Here is a 27,687-nt window from a genome sequence, read left to right on the forward strand (position 1 = left end):
GTTAACTTGAAGTCCTAGCGAGTGCCCCAAGGCATAGACATCCATTATTGCATGTTTACAGGAAGGCACATCTCTCTCTGAGGGCAGGAAATTTAAAAGCTCTAAACCATATTGATCCTGTAACCTGAGGGGAGGGGCAGATGATTGACAAGGGGAGTCTATTTTGGCAGGTGGGGGATACGGGTGGCTCTGTGGTATAAACCACTGGGCCTCTTGGGCTTGTCGATCGGAAGTTTGGAGGTTCGAATACGCTGGACGGGGTGAGCTGCCGTTGCTTTGTCCCAGCTCCTGCCAATCTAGCAGTTCGAAAGCATGCTAGTGCAAGTAGATAAATAGGTACCACTGCGGCAGGAAGGTAAATGGCGTTTCCGCGCACTCCGGCTTCCCTCATGGTGTCCCATTGCACCAGAAGCAGTTTAGTCATGCTGGCCACATGACCCAGAAAGCTGTCTGTGGACAAACGCTAGCTCCCTCAGCCTGAAAAACAAGATGAGTGCCACACCCCATTGTTGCCTTTGACTGGACTTAACTGTCCAGGGGTCCTTTACCTTTTACCTTTATTTTGGCAGGCAGCCATCCAAGAAGCCCAGCAGATCAAGGGGATCTCAGCATAATAACAGACACTTTGAAGCCAGGGAGGGAGGGTTTAAGGAACAAAAGGCTACTCGTGAGTAGGGCTTCTACTGACAGCCTGTTGAGTTTTAGGGACTGTGTAGACCAGGGATAGAAAACTGTATGTATCCAATTTTGTTGTGGTTTTGCTCAAAAGGGAATATTTTGGATCTCTCTAATTCTTCTATGTAATATCTTGTCCTTAAAACCCCTTCATTTTTTTTCCAGTTTAGTAAACATTTTGTTTCTTAAACCTGTGTGGTCTCAACTTGAGGTAAACAGCCTACAGCTGTAACCTTGAGCTACCTAAGGAGGTTTCAGAGAAAACCCCAGGGAATCTTTGGAAGCTATTTGATAAGGGGCAGCTGGTAAATAATCAATCCCTTATCTGGTGGCAGCAAGTACCTCAAATGGGGGAATGGTGGGTATATGTTGTGGCCAGGTCTCTCTTCCCCAGGCAGCATAGGACCCAAGTGGTTGGCCCATGAGCAATCACAGGCATCAAGGTAACAATGCATGATTGAAGACAGGTCAGTCTGGGCATACAGGACACCCCACCTGCGTATCTAGAAAATTGAGCATATGGTCCCTTGATCCTACCTGGCTGTGCACAGCAAAGTATTTTCCCTTCAGTCACCTTGTGCTGAGATCAATAGTTAAAACTTTACAGTGCAACCCTATGCATGTTGACTCAGAAGCAAGTCCCACTATATTTTATAGGGTAAGTGTACAGAGGATTACAGCAGTCTAAAGGTTTCAGGTCCAATGTGCTCAGAAAGTTTGCCAGAAACAAAGTGGATGCTGGGGACTGTCCATTTTGGTTTCTTGGTTTCTCATTTTTCCAACCTTAACTTCAGTTCTCCACATTTCCACGTCAGTTTGTGATTTTTCTTCTTTTTAAAAAAAATTCATCGTGACAATTCATCAGTGTTTTGATGTAAGTTGCTCCTAATAGACACATTTATGTATGCAATTTTGCCTAACATTTTGCCAAACATCCATAATATATTGAAACATTTTGTGTGTTAGTTTCATTATTATATGCATTTTTATGCACATTTTACCACGTTATATGCATTTTTGAGGGGCATATATTACTTGCCTGGAGACCTGCATTGCAAAATTTGGGAAAATGTGGATTTCAAAGGATGGCTGCGTTTTGGTTTGCGTAATGTTTCAGAATAAGAAAGGGAGTGTGAATTAGGTAGTTCCACCTTTAAAGGTGAACTTACTCAAGTTTCTGCCCCATCCCTAATGGATGGCTGAACCACAATGAAGACTGGATCCTGGAAAGGCCACATTTTGTTTGGATCTCACTGCTGGTGAATGGGGCAGGGAGAGTAAAAACACTGCCATTGCTTTTGTAGGTCTAGCTAGTTCCATTCACCTTCATTCCATCCTGTAACCCTCAGAATTCAAGTTCAAATTGCTTCTGCCTGCAGAACTCAAGCCTTAGGAATTCTGCAGTGGTTTCCCTCTTTGATCATATATTATTTTGATAGTGCAGAATTGCAGTCATTACTTTGAATGGTTAGCCTTTGACCTTGGGGTCATCTAGAGTGTTTCCTGTTAACAAAGAGGATACAAGGTTTGTGAAACTGTTCTGCTGCAAACATTGCGAGGCAACAATATTGTTGCATCAAATAGGATGCAAGATGCGATAGGCATTTTTGAATACAGTGGTACCTCGGGTTAAGTACTTAATTCGTTCCGGAGGTCTGTTCTTAACCTGAAACTGTTCTTAACCTGAAGCACCACTTTAGCTAATGGGGCCTCCCGCTGCCGCCGTGCAATTTCTGTTCTTATCCTGAAGCAAAGTTCTTAACCCGAGGTAATATTTCTGGGTTAGCGGAGTCTGTAACATGAAGCATATGTAACCCGAGGTACCACTGTAGTGGAAAGGGAAAGTTCATTTCATCAGGCAAAATAATTTCATTTGATAACTTTACAGAAGAAAAGAGAAGGGAAGATTTAGCATGCCTCTGAATGCCAGTAACTGGGAGAGGGTTATTGCTCTCATGCCTTGAATGTGGGCTTCTCATAGATATCTGGTTGGCCACTAAGAGAAACAGGTTGCTGGATTAAATATGCCTTTGGTGCACAGGAACATAGCAACCTGCCTTACACTGAGTAAAACCACTGGTCCATTTAGCCCAGTATAGTTTACACTGGCTGGCAGCAGCTCTCTGGGATATCAGATGGGGACAATTCTCAGCACTCCCTGAGTATGCAGCGGATTGAACCTGTGGCCTTCTGCTTTCAAAGCAGATGCTCTGCGCCGGAGTTAGAAGAAAAGTTTGGATTTGATGTCCCTCTTTATCACTACCTGAAGGAGTCTCAAAGCGGCTAACATTCTCCTTTCCCTTCCTCCCCCACAACAAACACTCTGTGAAGTGAGTGAGGCTGAGAGACTTCAGAGAAGTGTGACTGGCCCAAGGTCACCCAGCAGCTGCATGTGGAGGAGTGGAGACGCGAACCCGGTTCACCAGATTACGAGTCTACTGCTCTTAACCACTACACCACACTGGTTATGATGCCAGTGTGTGGTCTGACTACATATGAGAGATCACCACCTTGATGAAGCTAAGCAGGACTGAGGCTTGTGGTCTGGTTAGTTCATAGATGGGTGGCTGCTTAGAAACTGCCCGTATGATGCCTTGAGCCCCACAATGGGAGAAAGACGGGGTGCAAATGTAAGAAAATAAACCAATAATCCAATAAATCATGACCACAGAAGGACCTGGAACACCTCAACTATTTTCTCAGTTGTAACATAGGTGTTAAGGTTGGAATGTATGTACATCTATGGATTGGAAGAGGGTTACAGAAACATATAATTTCATTCTCAGGGGAGGAGGAAGACCATAAATACTTACACTCATGTCCAGAAGTCGTTAAGTACTGAGGGTTATGGCCTAGGATAAAGCCACAGACTTGCATAGTAGTCAAAATCACTTTCCGTTTTTCAGCCTGACATATTTTGCAAGAGTTTGGACAATAATCACAGCATGCAGGCCAAGTTTCACTTGCCAAATGTAATACAGAAATAGCACTTAAGAGGCTCTCTTTGCTGTCAGGATCATTGCGGATTTGTTACTGTGAATGGAAAGCAACAGGAAGTTAAGAGTCCAATATATTTCTAGTGTATGTTTCACAGAATCTAGTCTGGAGGCTAGAAATTTACTGAAGACGGGCAGAGAGCGAATCTTTGCTGCCAAAATTAAATCAGGCATCACCTGCCCCCCTGTGCAGCATAATCTGAAACCTGCAGAAATATTTGTTGCATTTCACACCAGCACAATCCAGACTGGAAAGAAAATATTCATTGAAAGTCACATTGAGGCATTTCTTTTTGGTTTAAAGTGCCCATCTTTGAGTTTGTGATTTTTCAATTTAAGATAGACGCTTCAGGGGCAACTTACTGTGAACAAACTACCTCAGCCCTCTTCTTGGACTCCAGTGTAGGCCACAAACTTCATTTATATTTCATTTGTTTAATGATTTCATTTTCTTCCTCCCTGTGGGTAGAAGAAAGCCTTGCTTCTATGGTTGTGTACACACCATACCTTTGAAGAACATTTAAAGTACATCCTTACCCCAAAACAGGAATCACAGGAACTGTAGTTTGTTAAGGGCTCTGTGGGGAGTAAACTACAATTCCCGTGATTCTTTGGGGGGATATTTAAATGTGTGGTGTGTATGCAGCCTATGGTTTGGATCAATATGCCTATGAGCTATATCACAGTGGTAAAGCAACTTATTTGCATGCAGAAGATCTCCGATTCAATCCCCAACATCTTCAGATAGGGTTGGGAGAAAACCCTGTCTGAGCTGCTGCCAGTCAGTGTAGAGCAGGCTTCCTCAACCTCAGCCCTCCAGATGTTTTGAGACTACAATTCCCATCATCCCTGACCACTGGTCCTGCTAGCTAGGGATCATGGGAGTTGTAGGCCAGAAACATCTGGAGGGCCGAGGTAGAAGAAGCCTGGTGTAGAGAATACTGAGCCAAATGGACCAGCTCTGCCTGATTCAGTATAAGGCAGCTAATTTTTGGGATCAATGGAGTTGGTGTGAATCACAGTTTTGTAACAATTGAGCTTATGTACAAATAATGACTGCTGCACTAAAAAAGGACTAAAACCACTTGACCTTCCAAAGTACCCAAGACAGTCACACATTCTCGTAGCCTGGAACCCTCTGTACCCCAAGACACAACAATGGTGTTCATCAACATGGTGTTTAAGCAATACCTAGAGCCAGTTCATTAAAACTGGTTGAATATTTACCAGGGAGCAATTTTAGCCTTCCACGTTGAGGAAAAATCAGTTTCTCAAAAGCTGGGCAACCAAAGAGTCCAAAACTATGGTCTGAAAACTGGTTGCAATGAAAATAGAATATCTGTATTTCATCCAAGAATGCTTGAAGATGAACAGCGATGATCTGTTTGGTCACCTTGTTCAACAATGATATATTTGAAACTTGTATATCATTTGAAGGATCCAATTGTACAGTTGTTACATTGAAGACCCTTCTATCTGAGACTTACTTGATGCCACATTAATCATTGTACCATTCTTCGAAGTTTCCACTGCATCCACTTGCAGTACCAAAGACCCTATATATATATATATTTAAAAATCTGCACTGAAAACTGGCTTGCCTCTTCATCACGAAGGGGAATTTCCAGGAAACTGTCAACTGTTTTCTTTTATTAATTTCATTACGGTCTCAATAATCACTCTTCAGATTACAAATGAGCGGAGGTGGTTTCTGGAACCATTTTATCACATGCTCTAAAGTACTTCCTCAAACAGGTCAGTGTAATTTCAGTCTTGTCAAGAGTTTAGACTGTGGCACTTCTATGGGTGGTATAATGGGGAAGCTGTACCACGGGGGAAGTGGCAAGGGGAGGAAATGCCCCTGCCCCAATTGCCATGCTAACACTCTTCGTCCCCAATGTGCTGGCAGAAGACCATAGCACAGTGTGCTTCAAATCATGTCGTTGGTCAGGCTGCAAACTTAAACAAGCTTAAAGGTAAAGGTAAAGGGACCCCTGACCATTAGGTCCAGTCGTGGCCGACTATGGGGTTGCGGCGCTCATCTCACTTTATTGGCCGAGGGAGCCGGCGTACAGCTTCCAGGTCATGTGGCCAGCATGACTAAACCGCTTCTGGCGAACCAGAGCAGCGCACGGAAACGCCGTTTGCCTTCCCGCCGGAGTGGTACCTATTTATCTACTTGCACTTTAACGTGCTTTCAAACTGCTAGGTTAGCAGGAGCAGGGACTGAGCAACAGGAGCTCACCCCATCGCGGGGATTCGAACCGCCGACCTTCTGATTGGCAAGTCCTAGGCTCTGTGGTTTAACCCACAGCGCCACCCGCATCCTTAAACAAGCTTACTCAGAGGCAAATAAAACTGAAACCTTTCTGAGCAAATATGCTTAGTACTGGAGCATTAATGTGAAACATAAATGTTTCCATTTAGGATAGTTTAATAGATTTAAGAGAGCATACACCTCAAGATTTACTTCATTCCTTCTTTGTTCACCTCTCTGCCACCTGCTGCCCCTCTAAACCCCGAGCAATTTCAAGAAGCATGGAAGTGTTATGGTGATGCTGGCCGCAGTTGGTTTCTTCTTGCAGCTGAAAATGAAGAATGAGAACAATGACATTTCTGCACATGAAAAGCAAATTTTCAAAGGGTTCCATGAGTTAATGCAAAATATATTGCTAGGTATTTGTTACTGCCGTCAAGGTAGGAACACATTGTCCCTCTGAAGTTCTCCCTAGATCTGGGCTGTACCTGTCCTTCTTCCAAACACAGTTTGAGCTGCCAGAAGCTCAGTAAATTTAATCATCAATTTCTTTAGTACACTAAGGATATGCGACAAATGGGCCTGCTAGTATGTTTACATTGCCCAGTTAGTCCCTTAGCAACTCTTCAACAACTAAGTGTACAAACTTTTATTAAATTAGCATTCAGTTTGTTTTCGGGTCCTTAGGTGTTTTGTTATCACACTCACATGAAAAACAGATCTCCTTATTGCTTCCTCCTTTATTTTCCTTTGCACTGAATGTGAATATCTGCTATACACCAAACCCAACTGGGATGCATGGTAAAGTGTATATCATACTTTATGCATGGTAATGTATACACATACATTTCAGAATTGATTGGCTACATTTTTGTTGTTGTTCAGATATCACGCTGTCAGTGATTTCCCCCATGGTAACTACTTCACTTCAGGATTGTTCACGCAACCTAGTTTAGTTACTAGGTGTAGTTCAGTCGGTACAGCATGAACCTCTTAATTTCAGGGTTGAGAGTTCAAGCCCCATGTTGGGCAAATGATCCCTGTATTGCAGGGGGTGGGACTAGATGACCCTCATAGTCCCTTCCAATTCTACAATTCTAGGATTCTACGACTAAGGTCACAATGCAGGGCTGCCCTGCCCACGCTTTGAGGCCTCTGGGTCGTTGTATGCTCACCCTGAACTGCCAAGGCAACAGAAGTAGTTCTTGCTCCGTGCTGAGAAGTGAGAATAAACTGTTACAGATAACATTGTAAAACTCTCTTTTGGTCGGCGTTATTATTGCTCTATTTTTGGTTATTGCAGCCTCTCTGTCCCTTACCATTCAACAGCAGTATTTCTGCACAGCCCACTAAATGATAACAGGCCCCACTCACTGTGCCACAAGATCTTATTTTTGAGATTGCAAATTCTTCCTGTTATTGCACTGCACCAGCAGCATGCTCTATAGGGCTCCTTGCTACCTGCCTGTTCTGTATTCGTCTGTACTTCTTTCGGAAGGAGTCGCTCCCTGGTGTGCTCTGTAGTTTCATTGTTGTGGCTGCTTTAAACTTAATCCGGATAGTTAACTCTCATTTTATTTTGCAGTGTGCTCCCCCCCCCCTTCTAACAAAGCTTGTCACGCTCTGTTTAATTGAATTGCACTTCTTTCTGAAGTGCTGCTCGCTTTATTGGCCCCCTCCGGTAGAGTGACAGAGGCCTCCCCCCCTTAAGCTTCTCCCTCTTGGGCCATCAACAAGCCCTCCACTTTTCCTCCTGGTGGCTTTCCACAGACAGACCCCCCCCTTTCCTCCCCACCAATCTCCTTATTACTAACCCCCCCCCTTTTTTTAGGCTCTGACTCACAGACACCATTAGTAGCTCCCCTTTTCCCCTCCCCTCCCATAATCTATCTACATATTAAAATGAGTTTGTCCCTGATTTACATGCGTAAGAAGGGATGTAATAATGAGGACGTAGATTAGAAGATTTAGCACAATCGTTTGTGTAGATTGTGTCCCATCAAAGGGCAGCCTCTGACGAGCCGAGATTAAGGAGCAAACAGCTGCCGCTGGAATTCAGTCCATTTGTTTGTTTGCTGTTTTCTCTCTTGACTCCAGCAAACAGTCTCATTAACATGCAAGTGATTTGCTCCTTAAGCCTCCCCCCACCACCCACCTCCTGTGTATTATTGGGGGAGTTGCTGACAAGAGCTTTGGAGAGACCAGGCATGGCCCACTTCTGAGAGATCGGCATGCAAATCAAGATTAAAATGGGCAGTAATTAAAACATAAAGAGAGGGGGCAGGACACCTTTGGGGAGGGGGAGGTCTTAAGGTTGGGGGTCTCAAGGCAACGGAGGGCGGGGTGAGGACCTAACAAGATCCGCTGCCCCCTTAGATTTATCTTACACGTGCCTAGAGCCTTCTCATCTCTTGCCAGCAAAATGTATAGCTTCCTGTCAACATCATTTACCATATTTGTGGGTTTCAGTGGCCTTCTTGCAGACTTGGTCCATATGGCCTTTGACAGGGAGGGCTTCCGTGTCCAGTTCCCACTTGTTGAAATCTGTGCTTCCTCCGCAGTCCAGGTTGCCCTTTTAAACTGCACTTACATGCAAAGCGTGGGATTAGACCATATTCCTGGATGTTCCTTTGGGAAAGCGGCAGGGCTTAGTTTCTTTGGAAAATGTTTTCAGTGCCAGGGATCGGATGCTAAAGAGAGATTCTGGGCACATGCAAAGTACCTTTAAGGGGATGCAAAGCCCTGGAGAGCCACTGCCAGTCAGTGTAGTAAATTTTGAACTAGATGAACCAATGGTCAGACTCAGTATATGTTCCCAGTGTCACTAGTACTGAGTAGCTGTAACTTGCACACCTGTAATTGGGGTCAAGTCAGAGGGTCTGGCTTCCAAGCATACTTGAGCCCTGGATCTTATTGTTTTACAGATTAAGCACTGAACTTCTGTGGTATGAAACTGCAGCATTACATACTGTACATCCGCATGACAGGGGTGAGAGGAGTAGGGAGAATATCATAGTATTTGTGTCAGATCCCAAGGATATTGAACTCAGCATGCTTTCTGTTACTGAGAAAACTAAAGCTGGCTGATGATAACCCAAGAGTGGCTTGCTAGATGCTCAGAGAGGCTGGAATATTTCTAATGCTCAGGTCCAGAAAAGGAAGACTTGTTCATGATCTGAGATGCCTCTCTTGTTTTCCTCCTTTGCTTGCCAATGGCTAGTTGATATTTTAGGGCTAACACGATCCTTACTCAGTTACCTTTGATAGATAATCTTGTGGTGAACAGTGGGATCTGGTGGGCCACTGAGCTGGGACACACATGATGTGCTTGGGCTGGGGGCTCAATGTGGATGCTATTTGCTTTTGGCAGAACTGATTCTTCTTTACAGACTAGCACTGTTTGACTGGGTACTTGCTGCTCCTTCATGCTCAGTGTGTGTCATTTGCAAATAAATAGTTACTGCAAAATTTCCATCCTCTTCTATGTGAGCTTTTAATTACCTATTAAACAGCTGCATAATTATTTTAACCATCTTTTGCTTTGTCTAGTCATAAGTTTTCACCCCGTCTCCCAGTTTCCTCCCTTCTACTCCCACACTTTCCCCAAGTGCTCTCATACTGACAGTTTTAGTATTGTCTCAAAAGAAGGTCCCTGCAAAAGCAGGATCAGCTCTATTCAGTATATCTGATCCAGTCCCAGTGAGGTTTGTACTGTATTTGGCACCAAATTTAAAAGGCACTGCAAGTCCTGCTTGCTAATCAGCAATTGTGAGAGCACTTAAAGGTTCCTAATTCTTACTTTTGCAGCCATGATCTTACCTGTCCCTCACCTGGCATCATGTTAGAGGGACATGGCTTGGAGAAAATGACTTAGCAGGCCAAATTAGTACCCCTGCTGTGGGCCAGAATCCCCCCACTGCCGCCTTAAAAAATTAACAGTGTGACAGTTTTAATTTGCTGTGGAGCTGGTAGTTTAACCTCCAACCAAATTGTTTTATGATCATTTATTGAATTTATATCCCACCCTTCATCCCAAAATGGCTCACTTTGCATGTAATGCTAAACTAAAACACAGCTTACGGTGACCCCACAAGCATGTGGTACCCTAGAGAGGAGATTACGACCACTTTTTTCCTCCTCCAGTCCCACTGCTGCTGGGCTGGTACAAGCTTAGCTATAGTTTGTCATCTGAACCTGGACTTGTGGCTTGTCACCTCAAGGCAAACCATAAGTTGTCAACCAAGAACAAACCTTGGCTTCACCTGTGCTGCCCCACCTCCAAATAAACTAAAAAAAAATAGTTTGTTTTTTGGTTACTATTTTGTTAATGTTGTTAATATTGTTTTATAGATCAGTGTTTCCCAACCTTTTTTGGGCAAAGGCACACTTGTTTCATGAAAAAAATCTCGAGGCACACCACAGCCCCGTGACGTCAGCGCGCAGCGTCACGCCGGGAGGGACGCACGAAAGTGTAAGTTTCAATTCCCCCCCTTGCCTTCCTTCTGTGCCAACCGCCAAAAAGCCAAGAATCGCGGGACCGCCGGCGGAGGGGGGGAGGGCGAGCGGAGGCAGCGGCGAGCCCCGTTCCTCCCCATCCGCCCCATTCCGTGCAAGGAGTGCGAACAGGTGTGAGAAGGGGGTCAAACCTGCGGGTCGGCGTCGGGGAACCTCCAAGCTTTGGGGGTGGGGGGGGAGGAGGCAGCAAAGCGAGGCAGGAAGGAGAGCGCGGCTTGGCTGGGTGAGCTTTGGCAGGGGCAGGGAATGAGAGCCGCGAGGCGGGCACTGCGGACGGAGGCGCTGCCCGCCGAGCTCGCAGGCAGCCAGGCAGGCAGACGGCGAGAGCCCCGCGCTGGGCGGCCTCTCCTGGGAAGTTTCAAAGCTGTAGTTAACTTTTTTAGATTATTATAAAAAAAATTGAATGCTGGAGCACGATTTCTGTTCTCATCCTGAAGCAAAGTTCTTAACCCAAGGTAATATTTCTGGGTTAGTGGAGTCTGTAACCTGAAGCCTCAGTTACCCGAGGTACCACTGTCCCATGTAATGTAGTTTTGTGTTTTTGTGTTGTTAGCCTTGGATGTTAAACAGCCACCACCACCGCAGGCCCTTAAAAACAAGGTACTTTCATATTCATCTTTACTTGGAGGCAAGCCTCCCTCTTCCCAAGGGGGCCACTTCCCAATTCAGAGTGCTTGGCATCCTAAGGAGGGGAGCAGCGCTGGATTTGGGACACTGCTGGCGGCAGAGGGGCGCAAATAACAACACTGAACAGATCCGTTGGAAAAAGCAGCTGTACCAAAATGAATTATTGCGAAAATGAGGGATATTTGAGGGAGGGGCCGTCAAATGTTGTCCTCGCCCAGGACGCCACTTGAAGGAAGCAGCGGGGGCAGACGCGGGTTAGAATCCTCTCAGCCTGGCCTCCCTCACAGCCCGCCCCCCCCCACCGGAGCTCCTGGGAGGGAGAAAAAGGAATGCGAAAGCGCTAATAATAAAAGCCAATTTATATATGTGGAGAGAGGGAGGGAACCCTGAGGCCGAGTCAGGCCCACAAAAGCGGGAAGGGGCCCCTCAGCCGCGCAGGAGGCGCCTGTCCCGCAAGAGGCCGGCAAAGGTCACCTCTGATGCCCTTGCGCCTCCCTCCCTCCATTGCGCGCACAGCGGGGGGGCGCCGCTCACCATCCTCCGTGGCTGCGCGTGGCGGCTGCAGGTCGGCGGGCCCCTCTGGCGCGCGTGGACGGCGGCGCCCCTGGCGCAACTCAGGCGCTGGAGGGAGCGGAGCGAGCGGTACATGGCGGAGGCTGAGGAGCGAGGCGCCGCGGGCGGGCGAGGGGGAGGAGGACGGAGTGGGCGGAGTCGCAGCCAATGGGGTGGAAGAAACCCACGTTTCCTTTTTGAAAGAGAAACTTTTAAACGAGCGCGTGGTTGAAGAAGGCGCTTGCCCAGCTCCCCTCTGCGCCTCGGAGGGCGGGTTTGAGCACGCGCAATGCGCCGCCCTCCCGCCCTGCGCCGCCGCCGTCTCGCGCTCCTCCCTTTTGCGCGCGCTGCCCCGCCGCCGCCCCATTGGCCGGGTCCTGTCAGCTGATCCTGTGTTATTTCCTGTGTGTGTGTGTGTGAGGGGAGAATGGAGAGAGAAACCTCGGCACTACCACCGCGGAGCCGCCCCCGGCTCGCCGCGGATCCTCGCCGCCGCCGGCCCGCCTCTCGCCGCCCGCCTCGCCCGCCTCCCTCCCACGGCACACCAGGCAATGACCCGCGGCACACTAGTGTGCCGCGGAACACCGGTTGGGAAACACTGTTATAGATTACGAATGCTGTACTACATTGTGAATCCTATATGACTTTTGTTGTATTTGTGATGCTTAGCCTTTTTCTTAGTTGTTTTCTTAATAGTGATTTATAGATTGCATTTGCTTTACTGATGGTGTGAAATAGTTTTACTGATGACTTGTTAATTATTCTATTTGATGTATGCTGTATTTGTGATGTTCTATTATGTTGTTATTTATTGTTTGTAAGCCGCTTTGCAATTCACTTGAATGAAAGGTGGCTTAGGAATATAATAAATCAAACCATTATTCCCTGGACCCACCCGATCCACCTCCTCCTTCTAACACTTATCAGTCATGTGGGGATCAAAAATTCACCAGCTCTTTTTGAAGTTGACAAAAGGGGCCTGGGTGAGCTTTCTGTCTCTCATTCAAGTCGTCATAGGAGGTTCTAAATGCTGAAACTGTCAAATTGGGTATAAATACTGAAATTTTGTGTCCATAATCACTACCTCATGGTGACAAATTCTGTCACCCCTTACAGTTCTTCCTTTGGAAACAGCTCCCTTATGAAGGCTTAAGGGTGGGGCAAGGCAGGTGGAAAAAGCAATTGCTTGATGGACAGAAGGAAGTCTCTCCCCTCTCACGGTCAGGGTTCGAAATTAGCAGGGTGCCAGGCGCATTTTGCGCCTAAATATTCTCCATTTGTGAGCATCTCCAAAAGGGTGGGTGCCCTTTTTTGCACCTGGCTGACACTCAAGAATTGCTGAAATGTATGTGCTTTGAAACCTTGAAGTATATTTTAAGGGTAGACAATATGTTAAGGAGTTTAATGATAAAGGGTAGAGTGTTTTGAAAACTGAAGTAGGGTACCTATATTTTTAATGTAAACACCACATTAAACATGTATTAACAATTTCTGCTAAAAATGCGTCACTAATGTGAATTGAGTATTAATTCATATTTATCAAAATAATTAATAAAATGTTGCCGCCACACCCCCCCAAGTGGCGACTAGACATTCTAGTCCCAGAAGCCATTTGGCTCCTAGCTTTTCTATCCCAGTTTCTAACACTGCTCACAGTTTTTCGTCTGGAAAGAGTTTCCTTATGAAGGCTCCTTGTGACAGTAGGTGGTGCCTGCTGCCTTGAAAGAAGTGGAAGCATGATTTCTCTTGCTGGACCTTCCTAGACCCATATTCTCTTAATCTATCCTTTGTTCTCTTAATGGCCCACAACCCAAACACAGGAAACTAGGTGGGCTTAATTTGCTTCTAACACTTGCTGGGTCCAGGGCATACAGGTACTTGGCACCCACAAACCCATAATGGTACAATGGGAGAATTCTGCTCTGCCCCACAGCAATTAAGCTATGAGTTACTACAAGGTTGTATCTTATATTCCAGGCTGTTTAACAACTATATGAAGCTGCAGGGAGAGGTCATAGGGGTTTTGGAATTCTGTGCCATATGTATGCTGATGACACCAAGCACCAGACTGAAGCTGAATCCTGGTAAGATGAAAACTCTGAGGAATGGCTGGTCATGTTATTTTGGCCCCTGAGACAGAATATGGGAATTGACTGTGTTAAATGAAAGGGTGGTGTCATGCAGTTTTTATTGCAATTATTTGTATGTCTTAAAGAAATTATAGAGATGCGGGGGAGGGAGGGAGAGTTTTAATTCTATTAATGTTTAATTGTTATCGAATGGTTGTTTTTCTATTTTTTGTGATTCTTGTTTTTATTAGTCAGGGGTCCTGTCAAGGGAAAAGGCAGAATATAAATATAGCATTAGTATTAGTAATAATAATAATAATAATAATAATAATAATAATAATAATAATAATAATATTCCACTGTGCATTTGCTTTCCTTGGCAGTAAAATTACAACAATAATAAATTTAATAATTAACATTTTAATGAACATTCATGACACCCAAAACCAATTGCCCAAGGCAGCCACTTTAATCTGCCTAATGATAGGATTGGGTGTAGGACATTACTGTACAAGACATTGCGTTCCAACCATTTCTTTCTGAGATCATTCTTGACCTAGGGCTTCTTCAGTAAATGTGATGATTTTTACTACTATTGCTATGATGTCACAAATTGACATCCTGTGTACTCCAGTCTGTTATCTGGGGATTCTGATCTAATCTTGATCATCACTAATGCAGTGCAAATCCAACGCACCGGGTGATAATCTGGCTACACAAAAATGGATTTTGAGACATAATCAAAGCCTTTCATTTTAATGTTTTTTGCAATATATGTGATTTAAAGTGATTCTATTTTCTCTTGAGCTGTTCTTCACTAGCTGCTTAAGAAGTTTACAAGATCATTTATGAAACACCTTATTTGGGTTTGTTCTCCTGGTTTTTCTACTCAGGGTGAAACTTGATGCAAACCAATTATATAATGAGGAATTTGTATGCCTGGCAAGAAACCATTTCCAGTGCCTAGGAATTGTTTTTCTCTTTCTTTGAAATCCTGTATCCTTTTAAAAACAAAAACTGAGGCAACATAATTTTAATTTCCTTTCAAATAATGTCTTTGACCTAAGTGAAAAAGAGGGAACGATACAAAAAGAACAAGCTAAAAGGGAGCTTGTTGACTCATTCCAGGTGGCATTTTGATACTGTAAACTGCCCTGTGAGCCTCAGATGAAGGGCAGTATACAGATTAAATAAATAAGTAAACAAAACTCCCAAGTCTATAGATCGAATGCAAACCATTCATGCTTATGGTTTCCCCCCCAAGGTAGCCAGATCCTGAAGCTGAGGCTCCAGTACTTTGGCCACCTCATAAGAAGAGAAGACTCCCTGGAAAAGACCCTGATGTTGGGAAAGATGGAGGGCACAAGGAGAAGGGGATGACAGAGGACGATATGGTTGGTCAGTGTTCTCGAAGCTACAAACATGAGCCTGACCAAACTGCGGGAGGCAGTGAAAGACAGGAGTGCCTGGCGTGCTCTGGTCCATGGGGTCACAAAGAGTCGGACATGACTAAACGACTAGGCAACAACAACAAAGCATTTACTGCACTCATGAATGAAGGTTCCTCATGTCTGCCTGAACTGCCTAAGTTCAGACTTTGAAAACCCAATGTGGCGGTGTAGGGAAACATTGCTGGATGGGTGATGATAACCACAAACATATGAACATAGGACACTACCTTATACCAGGTCACACCACTGATCCATTTAGTTCAGTTCTGTCAACACTGACTGGCAATAGTTCTTCAAGCTTCCAGGCAGGAGTCTTTCTCACCCACCAGGGACTGAGCAAAACCATGCGTTCAACCACACAAGCCAGATGAGACCCTGCACATCCAGTTGCCCAGACTGGGCATACTGGACTACAACTATAGGGCAGATATGCCTTACAGGTTCACCTTTTGGTGGCATCTCAGTGAAGGCACAAGAAGTCCTACCACAGCATCACCTTCAGAGAAGGACGACTCAGCCAATGCATCTTCTCTCAACTGCCTTAGGTTGCATCCAGAGACTCTGGGGGGTTGAAGGAAGGAAGTGTGGGGTGGTGGTGGCCGATCGAAGGGGTCTGTGTGCCTTTAAGAAGTTCCTGGCTGTCCTGGTGTCTGTGGTGCAGTGAGGCAGGGAATGCGCTGCTGATACTAACCAAGTTTGCCAGCCATGCTTTTCTCATGGCTCCCACACAATGGCCCGTTTTTTGCCCACCTGCCGATAATGCTTAATTAGGCGAGGAGTTGATTAATTTGAGGTAATTGACAGCTAATTACGGTCCTGAGGGCTCATTAATTTGACGTCTTGTCTCAGTGAATTGGCTGAAGGGGGTCAGGTGATGTGCGATCTCCCCTCCCCCCCTTCCTTCTCGTGCTTGTGTCTACTTGTTCCTCTCAAGCACGGTGGAACTGCGGGAATTCACCTGCATGCATTGCTGGAGAACAGTTCCGTGGAGGGGGGAGAGGCATAAAGCTTACTAGAGGAGAAAAATAAGTGTTGTGGGGCAGGAGGAACACAAATCAAGGGAAGCAGGAAGCAGTCCCCAAAGAGATTTTAAATTATTGGCCTTAGCTCATTGACTCGGTTCTTGCTTGCTTTGGAGATTACAAGAGAATTACGTGGGGATGCACCTGAGCTTGGAATGAAGGAGGACTGGAATGTCTACAAGGCACAGTCACAGCTGGATCAAAACAGATGCTCTCCAAACTAGGGCAAAGGAACACCGGTGAGAACATAAATCATGTTAATAGGGGAGTACATCTCATATAGGTACAATGAAGAGCAGCCTTGTATTCTCTTCTGCATCAAGATATACAAGTTGCAGAGATGGTGCTCTTCTTGTGAGGCTGGTAGGCATTCTACTACTGCCTTCAAGATGCTAGCCTGGATTGATGGGAGTTGCAGGCCAAAATTTATGGAGGGCACCAGATTTGTAAAGTTAGACTATAGACTGTAGCCAATGAAAGCTTATGCCATAAAAAGTGTTCGTCTTTAAGGTGCCTCAAGACCCTTGATGTTTTTTCTAAATATACTGATACAAGAGAAACCATTAAGCCTGCCATTCTGACCTTATTTGGTGGTGGCACAATCTCACAGAAGGGTTTCATATGCTTCTTCTTCTCCAGGTTAGACTGCAACAGCCTTATGCTCAAGGTATACTTTATAACAACCCCCTCCAATCCTATTCTTGAACCCTTAAAGGGACTGATTTTAAAATGCTGCTACGTTTGTTTCCGTGGTTCTGATGTTGAAGTGGTTTGCAAGGAAAACATGGGAAGCATTACATCAGAATTGAGAGCTGGACCATAAAGAAGGCTGATTGCCAAAGAATTGATGCTTTTGGATTATGGTGCTGGAGGAGACTCTTGAGAGTCCCATGGACTGCAAGAAGATCAAACCTCTCCATTCTTAAGGAAATCAGCCCCGAGCGCTCACTGGAAGGACAGGTCCTGAAGCTGAGGCTCCAATACCTTGGCCACCTCATGAGAAGAGAAGACTCCCTGGAAAAGACCCTGATGTTGGGAAAGATTGAGGGAACAAGGAGAAGGGGATGACAGAGGATGAGATGGTTGGACAGTGTTCTCAAAGCTACTAACAGCCACGGACAGAAAGTCTCTACAGAGGGTGGTGAATACAGCACATGATATCATGGGCTGTCCCTTGAGTCCCCTAGATGACATCGCAAGGGATTGTTGCCTTAGGAGAGCGAGAAAAATTCTCAGTGATGACTCACACCCTGGCCATCACCTCTTTAATCTACCCTCGGGTAGGAGATATAGAAGTATAATCAGCTGTACCAACAGGCTAAAAAATAGCTTCTATCCGTGGGCTGTTAGGCTGTTGAATGGAAAATAACATAGCAAAATTGACTTGCGAGGTGGCGTGTTGTTTGATAAGCACACAGAGTGCAACAAGACTGAGTGTTTGGGAGGGGAAGGGAAGCTCGTTTATTTTCATTGTACACAGGTTGTACAATGACAATAAATGTATTATTATTATTATTATTATTATTATTATTATTATTATTAACATGAGTTTGACCAAACTGCGGGAGGCAGTGGAAGACAGAAGTACCTGGTGTGCTCTGTTCCATGGGGTCATGAAGAGTCAGACACAATTAACAACAACAAATCAGTGATCACGGTTTTCATCCAGCTGCCTAGTGAAGGTGCAAAGTAGGACCATCAGCTCACCAGCTTCCCATAGAACAATTGTCAGAATCTTGATCAAAGAATGCCACAAGGAGAATTAAGAACTTCAGATAATTTGAGCAAGTGATCCAAGCCACAAGCTGAAGGAAAAGGAAAGAAGCATATGAAAATAGCCATTAGGTAAAGTACAGTAGTCTGGATGAATTGTTTAAAATACATGATCAAAACTAAATTGAATTATCAAATAATACAATTTTCCATATCTACAAAACCAGTTGTGGAGTGGGTGGGTGTGCGTGCGCATTTTGAGGGGGGGTGGAGAGATGCTATCAAATACATTCTGGTTGCTCCAAATGAGATGTCATCAATGTGTTCTATAATTATAGCAAGATGTTCTTATGCTTATAAGAAAAGCTAACAGCAAAAATGATTAACAAACTTCTAAGCAGATTATGTTGTTATTGATATAATTTCTATTTCTGCTGCCCTTGTTCAGCTAAGAGATCCAGGTCATCCTCGGTCTTCCGGAATTCCACTGGCTGCACTCTTCCAGTGTCAAAGCAGCAAGTTTCACCTTTCTAGTTTGTTCCTTGTACCCTTCCTCCCTGCAAATAACACACGTCCTAGGAGCTACATATTTGCTAAACTTTAGATCATTAGGTCCAGTTGTGACCGACTCTGAGGTTGCAGCGGTCATCTCGTTTTATTGGCCGAGGGAGCTTCCATGTCATGTGGCCAGCATGACTAAGTCGCTTCTGGTGGACCAGAGTAGCGCACGGAAACGCCGTTTACCTTCCCGCCAGAGCGGTACCTATTTATCTACTTGCACTTTGACATGCTTTCAAACTGCTAGGTTGGCAGGAGCAGGAACCGAGCAACAGGAGCTCACCCCATTGCGGGGATTCGAACTGCCGACCTTCTGATTGGCAAGTCCTAGGCTCTGTGGTTTAACCCACAGCGCCGCCTGCGTCCCTAAAACTTTAGATTTACTGGATATAATAAAACAGTAAATCCAAACCATCCTAAACATTTTTGTTGTTGTTGTTTAGTCGTGTCCTGACTCTTCATGACCCCATGGACCAGAGCACTCCAGGCACTCCTGTCTTCCACTGCCTCCCACAGTTTGGTCAGACTCATGCTGGTAACTTTGAGAACACTGTCCAACCATCTCGTCCTCTGTCGTCCCCTTCTCCTTGTGCCCTCAATCTTTCACAACATCAGGGTCTTTTCCAGGGAGTTTTCTCTTCTCATGAGGTAGACAAAGTATTGGAGCCTCAGCTTCAAGATCTGTCCTTCCAGTGAGCACTCAGGGCTGATTTCCTTAAGAATGGAGAAGTTTGATCTTTTTGCAGTCCATGGGACTCTCAAGAGTCTCCTCCAACACCATAACTCAAAAGCATCAATTCTTCAGCGATCAGCCTTCTTTATGGTCCAGCTCTCACTTCCATACATCACTACTGGGAAAACCATAGCTTTAACGATACGGACCAGGGAAGCATGAAGAATTAATAAATCAATGAGTGCCTATTTCCTCCTTCTTGTTCCCAGAGCACCTTTAGGTTTCAAAAAGGACATATTTTCCTATGACATCACACAACCCTGCTACCTTAGCAGCCTCCCAAATCTCCTGTGTTTGTCCACTCCTCAGATTGGGGAGCGGGGAGGATAGCTTTTTGCAGTCACATGCTTCCCACCCCTGCTTGGTTTTCCTTGGGGATGCAATACTCCATAGCACTGACTGTTGCAATGAAATAATTCAGTCTGAGGCAATGCAAAATAACTACATTGCTGAAGCTAAGCAGGTCTATGTCTGCTTTGTGCCTAGAATTGGAACCTCCTGGGAATAGTATGTATGCTGCTTCCTGTTTCAGAATGGAGGAAAGACAGCATATTGTGGGATATTTAAAATGCAGTCAAAAACCGACAGTTCATGTTTTGCCAGACAGGCGCATGATAGGAGCTGAAGATCATAGAGTTTTCCTGTAAGTTTGCAAGAGAGAACTCTGTGAGAGACACTCCCACTGTGCCCTGACAGAAGCTATATATACCGGTATTCTCTTACCTGCCTGGGCACGTTCTCTTTTTCGTCTCTTCCTCATCGCTTTCCACCAAGTAAGAAATGTGAGAACATCTGCTGAGTCCGAGCTCCAATGCTCAGACTCCATTTTAAACTAGACTAAAGTATAATTTTGTAACTGAATTACCATTATAAACCTGCCCGAACAAAGCTGATTAATCTGTTACTCTTCAGCAAGTATTCTGAGTAAATGTTATTTTTACCTTTTACAAGACCATCTGTATGATTATTGTTTTAAGGGGAAGAACCAAGAAAATGCAGTCTGCCTTAAGGCATCCTGGATTACTTAAATTAAAAGGCAAAAACTAGCCTATTTAAGCTTCCCTTTTAAGCTAAAAAGGGATGGCACTCTGTTGAACTCACAAACGTGAGGAAGGAAGGATAATATATAATAAATATATCCTCGCCTAGCATCTATTCACATCCCAATAGATATAAAGGTATGATAAAAATGAAGACACAGATGCTCAAGCTCCTGCCTTTGATGCAACCTGATGCATGTGGCTAAAGGTTTTACTTTAATTTTATTTTTAAAGTAAAGGTGTGAGGGCAGTTCAGGAGGCAAATATGAATGCCTGGGCAATGGAGATGACAAGCTGCTGACAACCTGGAAACTAGACGTTCTTGACTCATGGCATTTCCAGATATAATCCAGGAGCTGAGCATTAAGTGTCCAAAAGCAGATCACTTACAAATTGATATTATATGGCAGCTATATTTTTGTGGATGCTGGCATATGTTGATCTTTACCCACAAATATTTTTGGTGTCCGATCTTAAAAAACCTGTGAGTCATGCTACATAATGGTTGATGATTAATGGTTCCTAGAACTAAAAAGAAAAGAAAAGCATGGATGGGCTTTTGTGTCCTTTACATGAGAAGACTCAACATTTTGAACTAATGTAACCCAAAATCTATGCCAGGCTCCATTTTGCAACCTAAACATTTTCTGTTATTTTGTATATCTCACTGGGACATATGCGGGATATGATTAATAAGCAACAATAGTACATATTTTGAAAAATAATATTAAATATAATTTGCATAATTTATTTGACTTCAGCTAGTGTTAAGAAATGCAGAGCAATGTGCTGGCAATCTTAGTTCCTCCCATTTTCCTCCTGCTTTCTGTGACTGAAAACATAAGAAGAGCTATGCTGGAACAGACCAAAAGCCTATTCTATTCAACACAGAGGTCAACCAGATGCCTGCAAGCAGGACCCAAGTATAACAGTGCTCTCCCTATTTGCAATTCCCAGCAACTGGTATTCAGAAGGATAACACCTCCAATATTTGATTGATTGATTGATTGATTGATTGATTGATTACATTTATATATCACCTTTCTTCCAAGGAGCTTGTCAATATTCTTCTTAAACTATGGTGACTGGAAGTGGACACTGTACCCCAGGTGAGGTCTGACCAAAGCAGACTAGAGTGGGCACATTACTTCCCTTGACCTGGACACTTATACTTGTGTTGATTTTATTGATTTAACATAATCATAATATAAAAACTAATAAACTTTTTGAAAAGTGATGACCAGAATAATACACATTATTCCAAGCATGGTCTCACCATAGGCAGTTTTATTTTACAGTCCCTATCCTAATGGTCCCTAACATGCATTTCACCTTTTTCACAGCTGCATCCCTTTCTATCTGTGTATACTGAATCACATTTGCCATTTTAATACCCATACACTTAAGTGAATTGTATTGGCAACATTCACACATTTTAAACATAATGGATAGAAACTTTATCTGTAAAAATATTTCAGATAAATATAGCCAAGATTATCAGGATGCTAAAACTCTGAGCTGTGTAGCATCATGGACTACTGAGATCCCTTATTCTAACCATGAGAGCAATCCAAAAGGTTATGACACTGTTCAGTAGATCTATTTTGTTCTTTATCACAGACATCCTAATCCATGTTATCATAAGGTGCTCATTTATCCTACTTCACAAAGGAGGAGTCCTTTATATGAAAGGATGTTTAATGATTACACCGGGCAACAATTTTTTACTTTTTGAATGTTGTCTAGATTTCTACAACTGATTTAGGGTATTTTTGCACTGCTGAATCAGGAAATGGCATCCGTTTTTCTCCATCAGGCCAGGTTTTTGTGCTATGTTGATTTGAAAAAAATCAGATCTTGTGACAAAATCGATTACATTTTTGTGGCATTATCAGCTGATTTTTGACAACACATATCATCCTAAATATGTTTTTAAGAGAAAAAAATGTTTTTCCAACAATATATATTGATTACCTGATAGAAACATCGATTACTGTAAACTGAATGGTGGGCATTGATAAAGGTAATTACACGTAAATTGCATGTTGCTTCACCATTTCTCAAACTTCAGGGCTTGAACTTCCATTTCTTGGAACTCCTGGAATGCTCAGCGGCAGGGAGGTCTCTCTTCAGAGTCCAACAGTAGTCAGCCATCATGACAGCGTCCCAGCGACCCTAATACCTGGTCTCCATCTCTTTCATGTCCTGATGGAATCTCTCCCCCTGCTCATCACTCATTGAACCCAGGTTCTCAGGAAACCAGTCCATATGTGAAAATAGGTAGTGCATCTTGATGCTCATGTTGCAGCCCAGGTTTCTGAAAGCAGTCAGCATGTTGTTGACAAGTTCTGCGTAGTTTCTGGCCTTATTGTTGCCAAGAAAGTTCTTCACTACCAGAACAAATGAGTTCCACGCTTCCAGTTCCACTTCGTTCATTGAGTTTCCGAACTCTGGATCTCTGATGAGCTGACGGATCTGAGATCCGTCAAAGATGCCAGCTTTCAACTTCTCCATGGTCAATCCTGGAAAAGCCTGGCACAAGTAAGTGAAGCAGTCACCATCCTTGTCCAGAGCCTTGGTGAACTGCTTGATTAAGCCGAGCTTGATGTGCAGTGGTGGGAAGAGTATTCTGTCTCTGTCCACCAGAGGGTCGTTGATGACGTTCCTTTTTCTGCAAGGCACCAATTCCTCCCGCACAGGCCAGTCCTTCTTCGTGTAATGCTGAGCACGGTCCCTACTATCCCACATGCACAGAAAACATGGGTACTTGGTGAAGCCAGACTGTTGTCCCAACAAAAAGTTTACCATCTTCAGGTCAACACAAATAAACCACTTATGCTGATCATAACCAATTTTCTCCAGCACATACTTCACCCCTTCATAGTTCTCCTTCAGTGTACTCAAGTGAGCCAGGGGTTTTGATCCCCCAACTTTATGCTTTGCCGCACCAATTTATGGAAGATTTCGAGGTTTTATAACTTCAAACTGATCCCTTTTCGACATAATTACCCAGAACTATGAGACCTGAATACTTCTTGTCATTAAAATAATCATTTCCAATCAAAACAATTATTCGACATGGCATTTTACCCCCACCAACTTCTTCTAAAATGCTCCACACAAGCATACATGTGAACAAAAACGTAAAAAAATGACATGTGGCCATAGCTCAAAAACTTGACCTGATTGAGCAAAACCAATGTGATTTTTGGATTCAGCACATCAGATTTGTCCTAAATCAGCTGAAAAAATGCAGACAACAAATTTGTTGCTGACCAGTATTATCTTTCTAGCAGATAAATGGTTCCTAGAACTAAAAAGAAAGTAAGATGGGAGAATGGAAGGTCTTGAAGTTTGTCAATCAACTGTTAACACCTGGATAGCAGATAAAACAGTTCAATTGGTCACTTTGGTGAGATGTACTGTACTTCTATTAAAATAACAGCAATTATTCCTGAATCTGTACTTATTCACAGAAATTAGCATATGCAGTGTTTATACAAACCTGTTTCCCTTTTTTTGGTCCTCCTCTGTGATGATACATTTCCTCTTTCTCAGCAAACTGTAAGTGACCATGTTACATAATAAAAAACAATTAAAGCTGCTCATGTGCTGGAGGCTAAAATCTCTTGCTACCTGCAAGGCATTATGTCACCCTCATGCCCATTTCACATCTTGGAAATATGTGTTAAGTATAAGTAGACTGATTGTATTCATCACGAAGAAACTGAATCAAGTAGTTTTGCTGTGCTCAGACTTTAAGGCTGAATACTTTGGAGTCTAACACAACCCACCCAAGGCTCACTTGGACAAACCTCATTTCTGTTCTCTTGTTGGGACTGAGAGCGGGATCAAGACTAAGGAAGTTGACATTTTTCCTCCACTGAAATCAATGGGAATTCAGGTACACCACCACTAACTTATCTCATTGATTTCAATGGGGCCAGGGAGGTTCAAATATACACCTTTAGGCGCCAGGTGAAAAGGTGCCTTTTTAACCAGGCCTTTGGCTGATTGACATCTGATCCCCTTTTAGAATGTGTTGCGGAAAGGGGGATTATTGGGTTGTCTTTGTTTTTATGTATTTTGTGTTGTGTTTTTTTATATTGGAATTTTATGTTGTGAACCACCCTGAAATCTATGGGTATAGGGCGGTATACAAATTTAATAAATAATAATAACAACAACTAGTAACTAATAGCATCTGGATCCAACCCTATTAAGAACAGGAACGTGGCCGAGTACCTGGTGTTCAGCTCGGTCGAGGCGCTTCCTCTCACCTTAGCCAGTTGGTTGAGGCGGTGGAGTCTCCGGGTGTAATGGCCGCGGCTGCTGGTCGACGAAGGCCTTGCTTGAGCCCGTTAATTAGCACAGTAACGGTGCCTGGGCTCCATTAGCCCGTCCATGTGGTAGGATCCCCTCCCTCCCCACCCAGCCGCCCGCCTTTTCCCCTAATGAGAGCTGGGAGAGGGACACTCACAAAACAGTGCCTCAGAATAATATTCTGCTTTGTCCCCGCCGGTAACAAGAGCTGACAGGATCACTACGTCCATTTCTCTTCTAATTAGCACACTTCCAGCTCGGCCTGAGCCAGCAGCCGGAGAAAAGCGATCGGACAACCGTACCGAATCACAAACACAAAGAGGCCCATTCCCCGTAATTAGGTGAGACAATCCCTCAGTCTTTTCTCGGCTGGAGCTTGCCCATAAGACTCTCGCTGTTTTGGTAAGTCCCAGCAACACAAGTTACACGTCTCCCCGGGACACTAATAAGCCCCTAATTGTCTTCCGCTTCACACGGCTCTTACCATAGGCCTGACTTTGGCGGGGGGGGGGGGCAGCAAATTCTCCTAACAAGCAACAGCCAGTGCGGCCTGCACGACAAATGCAACAAGAGCTGCCACAGACTGGAGGGGGGGGGGGAGCAAGGGAAATGGACAGGCAATGCGAAAACAGCCTCCGATTACTACCTCATAGGGACCCAAAGGGAAGGACGCCAGGAGGTCTCACGTCAGCTAGTAATTGCCAGGGGCAAAGTCTGTCCTTGACCCGTCCTATTCTTCCTCTACTGCCCACATTCCTCTTCCCCTCACGCTTCTACTTCTATCGCAGCCTTTCTCCTCTCTTTCCTTCCTGCCAATCAGTTTACCGTCGGTGATTCCACGCTCACCTGGGTCACTGGACTTCAGACCAGTTTTGGGGAAAGGCAAAGTGATCAGCTGAAACAGTAATGCTGACTCAGGAAGCACATGCTGTCAGGGGGGCAAATTTCCATGTGAATTCGCTCGCATTACACTGTTGCCGCCGCTTGCCATTCCCAGTTATTCTAGGTTTGGGACTCATGGAAAAGGAAATAGGAGAATAAAAAGCCTAGAGAGGTATATGGACTGGGAACTAAGGAATGGCTGATAGTTACATTGGAAGCTTCACACAAACAGCAGGGTTCCTAAACTTGAATGCAAATATATAAAGTCCCAGCATGCTTTCAGGTGTCTCTCTGTAGCCATGAGAACTATTTGCTTGCCTGGGTTCCTTATCTCTACTTACTCTGTATTCTTCATTCCATAGTGCAATCACAATTGCGCAGTTTTCCAGAAAGAATATAATTGCTTTTAATGGATTCACAACAGAGAGTGATGTTCACTTGACCTTGGCATAGGTGACGGGAAAGGAAATAGAAGGTAATATACTTAACAGGATAGGCTCAGAAATGGACTTACCTTCCAATCTTTTTCATTCACAGCATTTTAAATGATGGTCCAGCAAACAGAGGCACTAGCTTAATCTCCCCAGGAAGGCAAGCATATATAACCTAGTAAATATTTGAAAAATGAAAAATTGTGTGCCATAAGGACTACTAATTTGATATTCTTTAACCTAATGTTTCCTCCCTTTCATCTATGCCCCTTGTGCACGTGTGCGCATTTTGAAAAACCAATGACAATAGTAATGAAGTACGGTAATTAGAAAACTGAAAAAATCATCCTGTTTAGTAAAGGTGATAGGAACAGCTTTTTAAAACTGGCCTTTTGGGGGCACTATTTCAGAGCAGTGTTGATAACACTGTCCACAAAGTATGACATCTAATTCACATACCTGAATTTGTTTGATTCAATACTAGGTACCTGTTTGGAACACCAACTGGAAATAAGAACTATGCTACAAGAAACAGATGAACACTAGCAGCAAACATGCTGAATTTTTATATGTTCACATTCCCTGGATCTGAATGGCACAAAAAACATCTAAGATGCTCAAATACTCAGAAGTTTAGGAATAAATAGCACAGCTAGTGGGATTCATGGCATTCTGCATAGCTCTGGTGTGTGTCTAGACAATAATGTATTCTAGATCATTTATAGTGTAATGAGAATGAATAATGTCAAGAAGGGACTGTTGATAAGAGTGGATTTGTATTAGATATGAGAAGAGCATGAGACTCTTAGTCTCAGGGTCATGGGTTCAAACTCCATGTTGGGCAAAAAAATTCCTGCATTACAGGAGGTTGGACTTGATGACCCTCGTGATCCCTTCCAACTCTACAATTCTATGATTCTATGATCAAATGCATTGGATGTAAACACATCAAAAGTTTCATCTGGTCACTGACTGCCTTGCATACAGTAGGGGCCAGCAACCTGTTTAGGCCCGTGGAGACATCTGACTAGAAGGCTTTTTTCAAGCCTTTTTTGTGGGAGGTGGGACCCTCTGAGTGCCAGGGAAGGTCTCTGCAGGTACCTGTGTGCTTGTGGGCACTGTGTTGGTGATCCAATGTATAAACCATCTCAAAGTATTACATCTAATGCTTTCTATGTTGTCTGAGGCAGCCTTTGCCAATAATTCTGGATAGCCTGAGATATTTTGGTGCTGCAAAAAATAGAACATTGTTGTGTTTTGAATTTAAAAAAAAAAGCAGCAATGCATTGAGAAAACTGTAGTACAGAGCTGAAAAATATGTTATTCCTGAGCCACCCACCCTGGCTCTCATAAAAGGACAAGATTAACAGTACAACTTGCTGTTACAAAAAAGGAGAAAAAGTTCTGTGGCTATTGTTGCCCTCAAAAAGTATTCCCTTTTTTTCCCCACTTCCTCTGACAACAAACAGCTTTTTGGGGGACTGGTGAAATAAGAACAATTTATTCAACAGTGAATGGTTACATATAGCAGAATCACCTTTTCTGTTTTGCTTTCTCTCAGCCAGTGTCTGTAACAGAGACAGCAGGAAGCTCCAGTGTCTTGTTCACCAGGGAGCAGTGCTGGAAGAGTCAGCATGGAGGTCAGGGGTCAGCAACACAAACCCATCAACAACAACAAAAGCCTCATTCTGCATGGAAGTCAGTTGACTGGAGTCAACTGCTCTGATCACAGCACTGGGCCAAAGAACAATGCAAAACGGGTTATTGTTTTTAATCTGTTTATTGCATTAGCTGCTCTGATCACTTTGTTGTGACGCTGGGTTACCAATGATAAAGTCAAAGG

The 27,687-nt window shown here is 44.0% G+C and overlaps 2 long non-coding RNA genes across 5 annotated transcripts; both read right to left on the reverse strand.

The window, feature by feature from the left end:
- Positions 1-2,471: 2,471 nt before the first annotated feature.
- On the reverse strand, positions 2,472-25,709 carry LOC308596008. Of its 4 annotated transcripts, none has more exons than XR_014012259.1 (4): positions 25,378-25,709; positions 23,714-23,770; positions 6,162-6,256; positions 2,472-3,708 (listed from the first exon to the last, which is right to left on the reverse strand). It is a non-coding gene; the product is annotated as an uncharacterized lncRNA (long non-coding RNA). The 4 variants fall into 4 exon arrangements; XR_014012260.1 differs by lacking the exons at positions 23,714-23,770; positions 25,378-25,709 and adding exons at positions 8,380-8,508; positions 17,753-18,014; XR_014012258.1 differs by lacking the exon at positions 23,714-23,770.
- On the reverse strand, positions 14,415-16,550 carry LOC308583020. The gene is made up of 2 exons (XR_014005995.1): positions 15,240-16,550; positions 14,415-14,972 (listed from the first exon to the last, which is right to left on the reverse strand). It is a non-coding gene; the product is annotated as an uncharacterized lncRNA (long non-coding RNA).
- Positions 25,710-27,687: the final 1,978 nt, after the last annotated feature.

Source organism: Podarcis bocagei (genome assembly GCF_964188305.1).
Source record: "Podarcis bocagei genome assembly, chromosome: 1".
Taxonomy (NCBI): Eukaryota; Metazoa; Chordata; class Lepidosauria; order Squamata; family Lacertidae; genus Podarcis; species Podarcis bocagei.